Genomic DNA, 13,131 nt, shown 5'->3' on the forward strand with positions numbered 1-13,131 from the left:
TGCTCTCCTCTCTCTCTCTCTCAAAAACAAAACAAAAAACGCTTTCATCCTTTGGTGGCCACCATAATCACCTTCTTCTAGAATATTCTCAGTTTACTAAGGCAACAGTCTGCAGCTTCTTGGTCAGCAGAACTGATCTCTCCAACACAAAACTTTTATTTTTTAATCAGTCCAGCCAGCCGCCATTACTTTGGATATAGTCCCAACCATCAATTTTTTTTCTGCTTCAGCTTTAAGAACTGGGTCAGAAAGAGTGATTCCTAGAGAAGGAGCTTGAACAAATCCAAGTTTCTGCCGTTGACCTTCCATTTTCTCCCACAATGTTCTCCGTGTCCCGGCAACTGGCTGTCAATCCTGCCAAAGACTGGACAAGACTTCTTTGGGGAATCTGACCAGTGTGAGAAAAAAGGCCTTAAGGACGCCCTTCCCCAGGGAAACAGCCCAGCCAGATCGCCCGGATGCAAAGGCCACAGCCAACAAACCCCACGCACAGCCCCAGACCTTCCAAAGAGCTTACTGGAGCCCCATTCCCTTCAGCAGACATGGACCCCCAAGGGAGGCAGAAAGGGGGGGTGGGGCTCTGCTCCACAGTCATTCAGGGGCCCAGACTCCTCCCGTCTGGTAGCTCTGCCCTCTCCTAGGCCCTCAGAGCCCTCCAAATCCATTGGTAAATGTGGACAGAGGGGGCGGGAGGTTTTTGGGGTTCAAGCTCAAGAGGGGCACTCGCCATTTCTGCTCATATCCCATCAGCCAAAATGCAGTCACACAGCCCACCAAACTGTAAGGGAGCCTGGGAAATTCAGTCAGGTGATACCCCTGGAAGAGGGGACTAATCGCCATCTCTGCCATATTACACATTAAAAACGGTTTAAAATAAACTCAGGGCTACATCCTCAATCAGCCAAAAAGCAGTGTGCCATCACCGAAAGCACAAAAGAGAGAAAGTGTACATCACAGAATGTACACAATCCATCCTACACAATCTGAAACCATTTTAAGTGATCGTTAGGCTCTGACTTTCTGCCTCCTCTGACCCCTGCAAACCTCTCTTTGAGAAGGGAACTCAAAGGAGGGAGGACGGCCATCCCAACTGTGTCACACCTGAATCCACATCGTCTACAAGCTTTATCGTATTTGTTGAGTTAATACATGAACAAAGGAATGAATGTGTGCATACGCTATCTCTAAACCCTACCTCCTTCCACAGGCATCCTTTCCAAATCAGCTCAAACATCACCTCCTCCAGGAAGCCTCCCAGTAACCTCCCCCCCTCCACGCACCTCCACACAGCGGGCACAACTGGTTCCCACCTGCTTGCTCTAAGGGTCCGCGCTTAGTCCCTTTTGCGCATTAGTTGGCAGTTAGACAACCCTGGGCTTCGGTTTCCTCCTCTATAAAATCATAGGGCTGGACTATGTCACTCCATTTCCTGGCTGAAACTGTGGCCCCAGGCAAGCAGCGTCCCGGGCCAAGGGCCCAGAAGTCAGGCTCCCAGAGTGTCCCCACAGCACATGTAGCGGCCCCTTCCCATGCGGCCCATCTGTCACACTAGGGGCGCAGCCGGGCTGGCTCCCCTCAGTCCTCCGCCCGGGTGCTGGCTGATCTAGGCCGGGACTTACCCAAGAGGCCTCCACCCCCGCGCCGCCACTCGCCTATCAATGCCCGGCCTTCGGCGCACATGTCGGCGGAGCCTGCCAACACCCAAACTCCCTCCCGCAGTCAACAATACAGCAAGGGCGCGTCTACGCTGTCCTCGGGGTTCCAGGAATTCAGGCCTCTTGTTCAGGGGCCAGGGTAGGGCATGCGGCTCGGGGCCCCCAGCAGGAGACAGGAAGGCAGCACTGCCCCCACCCTCTACCGGCTCTGAAGAGCCCGGGGCGGAGGCCCCCAAACTGCCTCTCCCTGCCGACGGCGTGCCAAGTGTTTTCCCAACAGACACTGCCGATAATCTGCATGACTCCCCGCTTTTACAGAAGCAAACACAGAGTCCCAAAGAGTTGAACCCACAGAAGAAGCGCTTCACACACTCTGCGCCGCCTCCGCCCCACTTCCAGGCTCGGACCCAGCGCGCTCCGGGAGCCGGTGCACCGGGGCGCGCCAGGCCTGCAGCGCCGGATCCCGGCCCCCCATCCGCCTGGCTACACGCGGCCAGCACTTACCTCCTTCGGGCGGACAGGCACCGCAGCCGCTGCCCACGGCCGCGAAGAACCAGAGGAGTTGGCAGAGGCTCGCGGCCCGGTGCTCCAGGGTGCAGGGCGGGCGGGACCCCCGAAAGTCCCGGGGAGCGGCGAGCAGGGCGCACCGGCAGGCGCTCCTGGGAGGCAGAGAGGGCTGCGCAGGGCGGTTGGATAGGTATCGGGGCGCGGCGGCCGCCGGCACGATCCCGGGGCGCGATGGGCCGCTGGAACGATCCCGGGGCGCTGAGGACGCGTGTCGGGGGCGGGAGCGCCGGCGACAGTCAGCGGAGCTGGGGCAGCTGCAGCGCAGGGAAACGGACGTCGGATCCCGGCAGGAGCGGGGCTGGGGCACCAGCCGGCGGGCAGGGGCGGGGCTCTGGCCCGGCGGGCGCACCGCGCAGCACTTACGTGCCCGCCCCCCGGTGGCCGCCACCGCTCCTGCAGCCGCCACGCAAGTCTCCAGGCCCCAGTGCACAACCCGCGCTGAATGCCAGCCTCCCCGCCTGCTGACTACACGGCGTCCGGACCTAACGTGGGGGGCGGTCCTAGCACCCACCCTTGAAAGGGGCGCCCTCCCGGTGGGTAATTCGAGAAGTCCTTTCCAAAATCACTAGAAATCCATCTCATTGTTTGAGTCTCCATGTGTAACCTTAAAATATTTTTATCCGAAATTGCTTTTTCCCCTGATTTCTTCTTTGTTAAAACGTAGGTACTTACGACAATTGCAGCTATTTGTGTGATTATTTGATTAGTATCCCCTGTAGACGTTCCTTGCCATTCCAGTAAATTGCCGTATTCCTAACTCTCAGGGCTCGGCATATAGTAAATGTTTAATAAACACCTGTGGAATGAATGGATAAATATAGAAAGGTATAAAGAAGAAAGGATACAAAACGTGTGATAACTACTGTGAACATGCTGATACTATATCCTTCCAGATACTTTTCTAATAAACTTTTAGACATTTCACGGCTCTTATTTCAGATATAATTTCAGATATACAAATAATAAGTGATATTTGAGTGATTTATCTCATTCCAGTTTCACACCAACCCTGTGAGTAGGTTGCATTAGCTCTATTTCACAGATCATAAAACTGAGGCTTACATAGATTTTTTTTTTAAGTTTTACTTATTTAAGTAATCTCTAACACCCAACATGGGACTCAAACTCACCACCCCAAGATCAAGAGTGGTGCGCTCCTCCAGCTGAGTTAGCCAGGCATCCCTGCCCAAGAGATTTCTAAGGTGGCTCCTCTTGGCAAAGGGCATCTATATTACAGGAGCTGGAGGGCATGCTGAGTCTTTGCTCAGGTGAGGCCCAGCAAACACAGAGACCACAGGTGCAGGCAGACCAGAGACAGACAACGATATCTGGGTATACATGTAAGTATATTCACATTTTTCTAAGGAAGGTTGACTCCTTTCTCTTGCTCCTTTCCCTGGGTGACACTAGCTTGTGAACATGTTTTTGTAGTCAAGAGCCACCTATCATTTGTAACGCTTGCTTTGGTATATGGGGGATGTAGTAGGTGCTGATATTTTTACAGGACACTCACTTTGTGCAAGTGACTGTGGTAGGTAACTGCTTTACAGGATCAGCTCTTTGATTACCATCCCAATGCTCTTATTGTCCCCACTTCATACACAGGCTGAGACAGGTTAAAGGACTTTCCCAAGGTTACACAGTCAATGGCAGACCCAGGATTTGACCCAGGCATGAGTATACACTGGCCCCTCAAGTGTCCTGTCCCTAAGCCTTGACTCTTCAGTTTTTGAGGTCCCTGAAAATTCAGATTCCCCTGAGAGAGCAAAGGCCTTCAGCTTACCAGGTGCCATGGCCTCTGTAGGGAGCAGGTTCAAGTTTATGTGGCTTGAGGAAGGGGGATGACATATGGCAGCATCTCATAAGGTAGTGGGGGGGGGATGAATAAAATCAAATGGTCTTGAAACCTATCACTGAGTGTTGTAGCCTCTGGCCTCTGTACTACAAGTTTTGGAAAATACCAGAGACAGTAGATATTTTGGTTTGATGTTTTGGGAAAACTGGCTTTTGGCAAGACAAAATTGCACCTGAAATTCTGACGGTGGGAACGTTGGGCAGGAACAGAGTCTGAGCTACTCTGTCCAAGTCCAAAACCAGACAAAAAACAAAAACAAAAAAAACCCACCAAGACTGCATTACTTAACTACGTAAAGCTCTGAGTGGTGTTGGGCAAGTTATTTAACTCCTCTGAGCCTCTGTAAGTTTTGTCTGCCCAGAAGTCCCCTTCTTTGCAGGAGGATCTTGATTTGTCCTCAGGAAACCAGCTCACCCTATTCTCAGTTTGTGAGGATGGCCCTTCCCACTGACGTGGGGCCAAGTGTGAACACACCAGAAGACCTGGCCAATCAGCACATGCCATCCTTTTAGCCACACTGATTGGTTCTGGGATGAGCATGTGACCCAAGCCAGGCCAATGAGATACTTATCTGCATCTTTTCTAGCAAGCATAAAAACGAGAATCTCTTTTCCAGAGAGTTGTTAAGCTAATAGGATTTAAGCCTAGGGTTTCTGGACATTCATTCTCATGGCAAAAATTTATTAAGCCCCTATTGTGGGCCAAGTATTGTGCTAGGAGTTGGGGGAAAGGCCTGCCTTCGGAGAACTAATGGGGTAAGAAATGGGAGAACGGCAATTTCTCTCATAGTCATTATTCCATCATACCATTATAAACCTCCAGGTGTGCCAGGAGCGAGAGGTATGGGCAACAAGGAGAGATTATAAGGCAAACCTGCTCAGAAAGGCTTCTCTGAAGAAATGGCATTTGAGCCGGGCTCTCAAGGAAAAGTAGGCATCACTTCCAGTAGCTTTGGGAAGACAGTGCCTGGGTGGCCTCAGCAAGGAGATGTGGGTCAGAACCATTCTTGGTTTTTACTCAGTCCTTGATCACCTCCTATAACCATCGCACAAAGTTGTTCAGACTTTACCGAAAAGTTTGGGGTAACAAGAATTAAATATAGGACGGAAAACATTAAACCATACTAGCAATGTCACAGTATCCAAGAGGAAGAATAAACCCTTCCCAGGGCACTCTTCATTGGCCCACTCCAGTTCCAAGCCTCGCTCCCCTGTCCTAAAGCCTGCCCCTCCTTCTGTCACACAGGCAGCCATCTCCTCTTCAAGCTCTGAGGGACAAAATCCCCGCCTCTATTGGAAAAATCCCTCTTCTCACCGACAGGGAGTTGGTTTTTTTCCCCCTTTCCCACCAGAGGAGTCCAGAGTAAGGGACTCAATAACCCACAAGATGCAAAAGATACCATCAAGAAAGTGAAAAGACACACCTGAAGCTAATGTAACACTGTGTGGTTGTGACTCAACAATACTTTAAAAAAAAAAAAAGAAAAGACAGTGAGAAGACATTTCAGATAATGGGAGAAAATATTGACGAATCGTGTATCTCATAAAGGATCTGTAGCTAGAATATATAGAGAGCTCTTACCACTCAAAGAAAACCCTTTGGGTTTAACCACTTTGAAAACATTTGCTTCAAAAAATTAAACATTGGGTTACCATACAACCCAGCAATTCCATTCCCAAGAGAAATAAAAACATGCCTACACAAAAACTCATACATGAATGTTCAGAACAGTATTAGTCATAATAGCCAAAATGTGAAAACCCAACTGTCCATCAGCTGATGAACAGGTAATTAAAATGTGGTATATCCGTACAACGAAATATTATTTGGCAGTAAATATGAATGAAGCACTGACACATGCTACAACATGGATGAACCTTAAAAAAATTATGCTAAGGGGCGCCTGGGTGGTGCAGTCGGTTAAGCGTCCGACTTCAGCCAGGTCACTTTTGGGTGCGAGCCGGACATTGGGGGTAGCGATTACTTAAAAATTAAATCTTTAAGGAAAAACCATTATGCTAAGCGAAAGGAGCTAGTCACAAAAGGCAACTTACTATATAAATTTATTGATATAAAATGTCCAGATTGGGGAAATTCAAAGTGACAGAAGGTAGATTATTGGTTGCCTGGGGCTGGGAGGGGAGTTTGGGGAGAATGGGCAGTGACTACAAAAGGGTGTGGGGTTTCTTTTGGGGGGCTATGAAAATGTTCTAAAATTAATAATCATGGTGATGGTTGCAAATTTTGAATATACTGAAACAAAAACAAAACCTGAATTGTACACTTTAAATGGGTATAGTGGTGCCTGGGTGGCTCACTGGATTGAGCATTTGACTCTTGATTTCAGCTCAGGTCATGATCCCGGGGTGGTGGGATTGAGCCCCGCGTCGGGCTCTGCGTGGAGTGTGGAGCCTGCTTAAGATTTTCCCTCTCTCTCTCTCTCTCTTTCTCTCCTTCCCTCTGCTCAGGTATTCTCTCTTTAAAATAAGCAAATAAATAAATGGGGATATTGTACGGCATGTGAATCACATCACATTAGAGGTGTTAACCACCCCCCCCAACACACACACACACAAAGTGCTCATGGAGTCTCCATCTCACCACGGTGCTTTGGGGTGTGGCAGCAGAAGAAAGGTCACTAGGAGCAGTAGCCTAGCTCTTACTCCCACTAGCCCGGTCGCGGATACATGGCTGTTCTCACCTTCCAGGAGATGGGTATAACCCTCACAGAGGCTCAGAAAGGATGGAGAACCACACTAGCCCCATATGGCACAGAAGGGAAATGTTCTCAAGTGTTAAAGGCTCAGATCTCCTGTCCGTAGGAGCCTGCGTCCGCAGCGGTTATAGAGCGATTTTAGGTTCACAGCAGAACTCAGCGGGAGGTCCGAGATTTCCCATATCTCCCCTGTCCCCACACAGGCACGGCCTCCCTGTCATCAATGTCCCCCACCAGAGCGGTACATTTGTTACAAGTGGTGAACTTACACTGACACATCATTATCACCCAAGTCCATTGTCAACATTAGGGTTCGCTCTGGGTGTTGTACATTCCATGAATCTGCACAAATGTATAATGACATGTACCTACTGCTGTAGTATCATATACAGTAGTTTCTCTGCCCTATAAAATCCTGTCTCCCAACTTTTGGGAACCACAGTGAGATGCTTTAAAGCAGTAGCTTGAAAGTCCTCCTTGGCGCACTTCCGTGGCTCCGAAGGTCCCCGGCCTCCTGGGCATAAAAAATGAAGTGTATCACAGAACCATGGCATAGCCCAAGTGTAGCTATAGGAAGACTCACACAAAATGACTACACTTGGGTCTTTTGGGTGGTGCATTTCTCCCCTTGCCTAGTGCAAAGCAAACCCCAGGAACAGAGTGGGGCATTTACACACATCTGCATAGGAAAAGATCTGGAAGGTCACTCTTTACAGGGTAAAGAGCTCCTGCCTGAGCTGTGGGGATTCAGTTGTAAAGGACAGTGATGGTGAGGAAGAGAACTTCCCTCCAACTTTATACATATGATATAACATTTGGAAAAAAAATTACAACCGGCATGCATTACGTTACATTTCAAATTTATTTTTTAGGATTTTTTTTAATTTAAAAAATGTTTTTAATATTTATTTTTGAGAGAGAGAGGGAGAGACAGAATGCGAGTGGGGGAGGGGCAGAGAGCGAGGGAGTTTCAGAATCCCAAGCAGGCTCCAGGCTCCAAGCTGTCGGCACAGAAGCCAGAAAGAGACAGGAGATCATCCCCTGAGTCGAAGTTGGACGCTTAACTGACTGAGCCACCCAGGTACCCCCAATTTTTTTTTTCAAGATGTAAAAAATAATCTCTACATCCTAGGTGGGGCTGGGGCTCAAACTCAACCCTGAGATCAAGACTCAGCACTTTCCATTAGCAAACCGCTGACAGAGTTTAACTGGGTAGAGAAATTCAAGGTGATTTTATTTCATTTTTGCTTTTCTTTCTTTGCTCGAGTCTCAACAAGGAACACATATCACTTTTACAAACGTTATTTTGAAACGTCACTCGAAACCAAAACAAAAACCAAAATGAAACAAAACCTCAAAATGAAGCAGTCTAGCTGCTTTGGGTTCTGTGGCCTCCCCACCCTCGCTGTGCTGGGGCTGGCTTTGCACAGAAGCTGACCTCTCTCAAGCGGCACCCTTGAAGACAAAAATCACCGGAGAAGCTGGGTCAGCAAGTCTGTGGGAGGCCCCACAGGCCAGCGGGGGAGAAATGCTCAGATAAGCTCAAGGCCTTGCTTCCCCTGGATTTTTGTTCTTTTGAAGAAGCACCTCTTGGCCCGAGGGTATCTGGAAACTCCTCCCAGAAGACCTGCTCTTTGCCTGATCAGGTCTAGTAGGTGCAAGATTAATGTTCACTTGAATTAAGTTATCAGAGAGAGAGAGAGAGAGCGCGTTGGGGTGGGGAAAGGTTGCTCCCAGCAAATGGGAGTCACGACAGGGATGGGTGTGTGTTTGGGGGTGGCGGTAGATAACCTGAAGAGGTCTCTGTTTCCTGCTTGTGGCCACAGGTGATCTTCCAAAAGAATAGACCACAGTCTGGCTACGTTCAGACAAAAGATCTATGAGCTAGCTCTCATGCTGGGCAGGTCCAGCCCAGAAGCATTTGCCTCTGACTTCGTCAAAGCCCACATAGCAAGAGGGAGTGGCCTCGACCAAGGATGCAAAACCACCAGTATAAGGAAGAGTCTTACTGCCAATACTGTTCTAGGTCCTGGGGAAATAGCTTTGGGTGAACAAGACACCATCACCTGCCCTCCCGGAGTCGACATTCCAGCTGGGCCCATTATAGTCCTCAGAAAAAGCCAAATACCAGCTCGAGGCAGTGGTGGGGAGATGTATGTGGAATAATACCACCAAGTGGTCAGCACCCATGTAACAACTCTGGTGGTGAGCAAACTGAGGTACTGGGAGGGAGTGGGGAGCTCAGGCTGCTGGAGTCACCACCACCACACCACCCACACTATGTGCCAGGGAGGTTTGAGTGCACGACGCACATCACCACGTTTAACCTTCCTCCGCTTCACTCCAGTGTAGCCAAGTACACGGAACAGTGCCCGACATGTTGAAGGAGCGCAAGAAATACCTGCAGAATGAATGAATGGGATTCCCATAGCAATCCTGTGAGCTGGGTATCATCATCGCCCCATTATCACTACAGACAAATAACTGAGGTCCAGAGAGAAGTAGATTTCCTAGGCTCAAGGCTCAGGCTGTGTTCCCAAGCCCACAGGTCAGTTTATACACTGTTTCGGTTTTCTATTACTGCTGTAACAAATTACCACAAATTTAGTGGATTGAAACAACACAATGGTTTTATGGTTCCAGAACTTAGAAGTCCAAAAACCAAGGTGTCAGGCACTTGTGTTCCTTTTCATAAACTGTAGGAGAGAATCCGTGTGCTTACATTTAACAGCTTCTAGTTCATTCCTTGGCTTGCGGCTGTATCACTGGGACCTCTGTTTCTGTCTGCACGTCTCCTGCTCTAATTCCTACGTCTCTCTTCTAAAGACCCTTGTGATTACCTTGGGCCCATGTGGATAATCCAGAACAGCTCCCTACCTGAAGATCCTTAATTTAATCACACCAACAAAGTCCCTTTTGTCCCATAAAGTAACATACTCACAGGTTCTGGGGATTTGGATGTGGACGTCTTTGGTGGGTGGAGGAATTATTCAGCTTACCACACCCACCTGTCTAGCTTTACTGTAGTTTTGTTATTTTCCTTAAATATGCAAGGAAATGGAGAAGCCTATGTGTAGGTAAAATTCGAAAAAAGTGGACTAACTAAAAGCATCTGAGACTCCTGAGCAAGGAGGAAGGGGGATCGAACTTGCAGATATCAAAGGAGACTTGAATCTTACTTACAGCTTAGTTCAGTTTATTTTTTATTTAAGAATATTTGAAGCAAATACACAAAACGTTAACTAATTACGGATGACGGGAAATGGAAGTTTGCTATGTACTTATGTATTATGTATTTGATCTGTACTTATTGCATTAAAAACAAAAAAACACTGAAAGAGCCTGCATAGAAGAACACTGGGGTTTTGGGAGGCTGGAGAATACTGGCTCTGCCTGGGGCAGCTGAGACAAGTTACTTCGTCTCTCTGCGAGTCAGTTTCTCCCTTTCTAAGATGTGGCCAAGAATTATGATTGAGGGAGACCAACATACAAATAATGTGTAACAACATTCATTGACATTGTAACGACATTCACCTAGACCGGTGATTCTTACCTCGCAATGGCAGGGACCAGGCCATGGGGTCACCTGGGATTGCAGAGATGACGTGGAATAGGGCTGGGAAGTCCGCAGGATGGGGACCTGGCCGGCTTCTGTGCATAGCAGGGTTCCGCGCGGGACCCCCCAGCCCAGCAAGGGAGGAAGCGGCAGCGCGGCACCGTCCCCTGGTGGCCGTAGACAGTATACGACGCACACGGCAAATCGAATGCACACGTGAGGACTGAATATTCATGTTTGACACTCAGAAACTCTTCTTTCCCTTTAAATGTGGCATTCTGACCATAGTTATTGCTGTCAATCATATAAATACTGTGATTCCAAAGCCCCGAAACAAGCCACAGATCAAGATACCTTCACAGGCGCAGGAGAATCCAAGTTGCTATTGGGCATGCGCAAATCTAAGAGGGCGGGGTCACAGAGTGTGAGACACTACGTCATTAGACTAATATAGTCTCAGCGGAAAGCTTTGCGACGGGCGGTAGCGTGGCCGAGTGGTCTAAGGCGCTGGATTTAGGCTCCAGTCATTTCGATGGCGTGGGTTCGAATCCCACCGCTGCCACACCCCTTCATGGTCTCACTTTTTCTTGAACCCTTCAATTTGTTTACCATCTCCTAATCCCTCTTCCTCTTTTCTCCTTTATGAGTCTGTTTTTACAAATGAAATGGAGAGCAAGCGGGAAAAGCAAGAAACTGCAGCCCAGGCACTGCCTTTCCCTAGCCCAGTACACAAACCCACCAATCCTGCTATCTGAAAAACAAAAACAGAAGCGTCTCCTTATGTCCAAGGGGAAAGCATCTGAAATAACTTTAATAGTTCCCAACAGACTGCCTACATCTCTAATGCTTCCAGGGGCGGCCAGAGTGAGCAGGCCGCTTTACCCCTTAAGGACAAAGGTTAGGTGGGGGTGATTTTAATTATGACCTGAGTTGGGAGGTTCCTTTCCCCGCACGCTCTGTATCCTATGGAGAGCTCCGGCTGACTCCACAAACCTCTGTTGGTAGAAAAGGTGTCAGGTGACCCTGTGGAAAGGTTGAGATTTCACGGGGCCTGCCCCACGTGTGGTATCAACCTTGAAGTTCCAGCTTCATTGATCCACCCCCTATTTGGCCTTCACGCTTGGTTCAGGGGCCCCTTGTTTGTTTGTTTGTTTGCTTGTTTATTCAATAACTATGAAGGGCCTACTATGTGCAAGAAACCAAGCTCGTCTTGAGGCTACAGAGCACACAGGCAGATAAGCTTCTCATCAGCTTTCCACCTGTGGTAATTTCATTAATTACACCTGTGCGGAGTGTTACGCAGGGCACAACATGCTCACCTGGCTCAGGGTCAACCTAGGATGTGTCATTTCTCTGGGACTTGAAATTGAGAGATTAGGTATGTGAAGTTGGGAGAGAGGAGCTCAGGAAGAGGAATCAGATTGTGGAAAATCCTGGTGGCAATCAAGAGCCTGGTGAGTCTGAGATGCTTTGAAGGCAATTCAGGGCAGCTGAGCAGAGAGCGGCAGGGACTAATGGCAAGAGATGAGGCTGAGTGTTAGGCAAGCAGGGTCATGAATGCTAAGCTAAGGCCCTGAACTTGTTCCTGAGGGCAGTGAGACCATCAAAAGGTTTTAAGATGGAGGGTGGCATGTTCCAATTTTGGGTTTAGAAAGTTCCTTCTGGCAGCAGGAACGGGAGGTTCCATTCAAAGCCTACTTCAGTTGTCTAGGAGAAAGGAGAGTGGCTTGCAGCATGGTTGTGACAGTGTGTAGGACAGAGAGATGTTTTGGAAGTGAGTCTGACCAGACTCACTGAAGAAGGTATGAAGAAGAAGGACGTGTCAAAGTGATGACCAGGTTTTGGACTTGAGCCACTAGATGGTGGCTCTGGTGGTGCCTCTTCTTTCCCTCGGAGGGAATATAGAATGAAGAGGAATTTGTGTAAAGATACTTTCAGCTTGATTCACAATGAGTGTGAGATGTGGGACATGGGCTTGAGGAGGAGGTTGGACATAGAAGTCTGGAGGTCAAGAGAACACTCTAAACAAATGATACAGACTTGGGAGGCAGTGGAATAGATGTATTTGCTCAGGAAGAGTGCACAGGGGCAGTAGAGGGGCCAAGACAGAGTCCTGAGGAACGTCATCTCAAATAGAGGGCAGTAGGAGGGGTGCCTGGGCACCTGAGTCAGTTAAGCACCGAGTTTGGCTCAGGTCATGATCTTGCGGTCCGTGAGTTTGAGTCCCGCGTCGGGCTCTGTGCTGACAGCTCGGAGCCTGGAGCCTGCTTCAGATTCTGTGTCTCCTTCTCTCTCTGCCCCTCTCCCGCTCACACTCTGTCTCTCTCTCAAAAATAAATAATAAAACATTTTTTAAAAATGGGGGACAGAAGAGAGGAGACAAAGAAGGACTGGTCAGAGACATAGGTGGAAAACAGGTGTGGTGTCACAGAAGCCAAAAAGAGTATTGCAAACAGGAAGTAGCCAACCATGTTGAACACTGCTAAGAGGCTTGGCAAGATAAAGACTAAAAAATATCCATTGGACTTATGATTTATGGACAAGGTCATTGACCCTGATTAAAGGCATATTGAATGAGTTGAAGAGAAGAAACAGAAACATATGTGTGGACAACTGAACACAAAATTTGATTTTGAGGAGGAAAGCCGTAGGAGCACTAGTGAGAGAGGAAATGGGGAGTTAAGTGAGGATATTTTTCAGATGAGAGAGACTGGAGGATAATTTTTATTTGTTTTTTAGTAAACCCTACAGCCAACATGCGGCTGGAACTCAGGTCCCTGAG

The 13,131-nt window shown here is 48.5% G+C and overlaps 1 protein-coding gene and 1 non-coding gene across 2 annotated transcripts in view; one reads left to right on the top strand and one right to left on the bottom strand.

Annotated features, from left to right (window-relative positions):
* EEF2K (eukaryotic elongation factor 2 kinase) overlaps positions 1-2,536 on the bottom strand; it is a 62,576-nt gene extending 60,040 nt beyond the window's left edge. The window contains exon 1 of the mRNA XM_040458798.1: positions 2,160-2,536. The gene's annotated coding sequence lies outside the window, so the exon portion shown is untranslated. The remainder of the gene's footprint in view (positions 1-2,159) is intronic.
* Positions 2,537-10,829: 8,293 nt separating this feature from the next.
* Positions 10,830-10,911, top strand: TRNAL-UAG (transfer RNA leucine (anticodon UAG)). The gene has a single exon. It is a non-coding gene; the product is annotated as a tRNA-Leu (tRNA).
* The last annotated feature ends 2,220 nt before the right edge of the window (positions 10,912-13,131 follow it).

This window comes from Herpailurus yagouaroundi, unplaced genomic scaffold (genome assembly GCF_014898765.1).
Source record: "Herpailurus yagouaroundi ecotype Mexico unplaced genomic scaffold, PumYag 222, whole genome shotgun sequence".
Classification (NCBI taxonomy): Eukaryota; Metazoa; Chordata; class Mammalia; order Carnivora; family Felidae; genus Herpailurus; species Herpailurus yagouaroundi.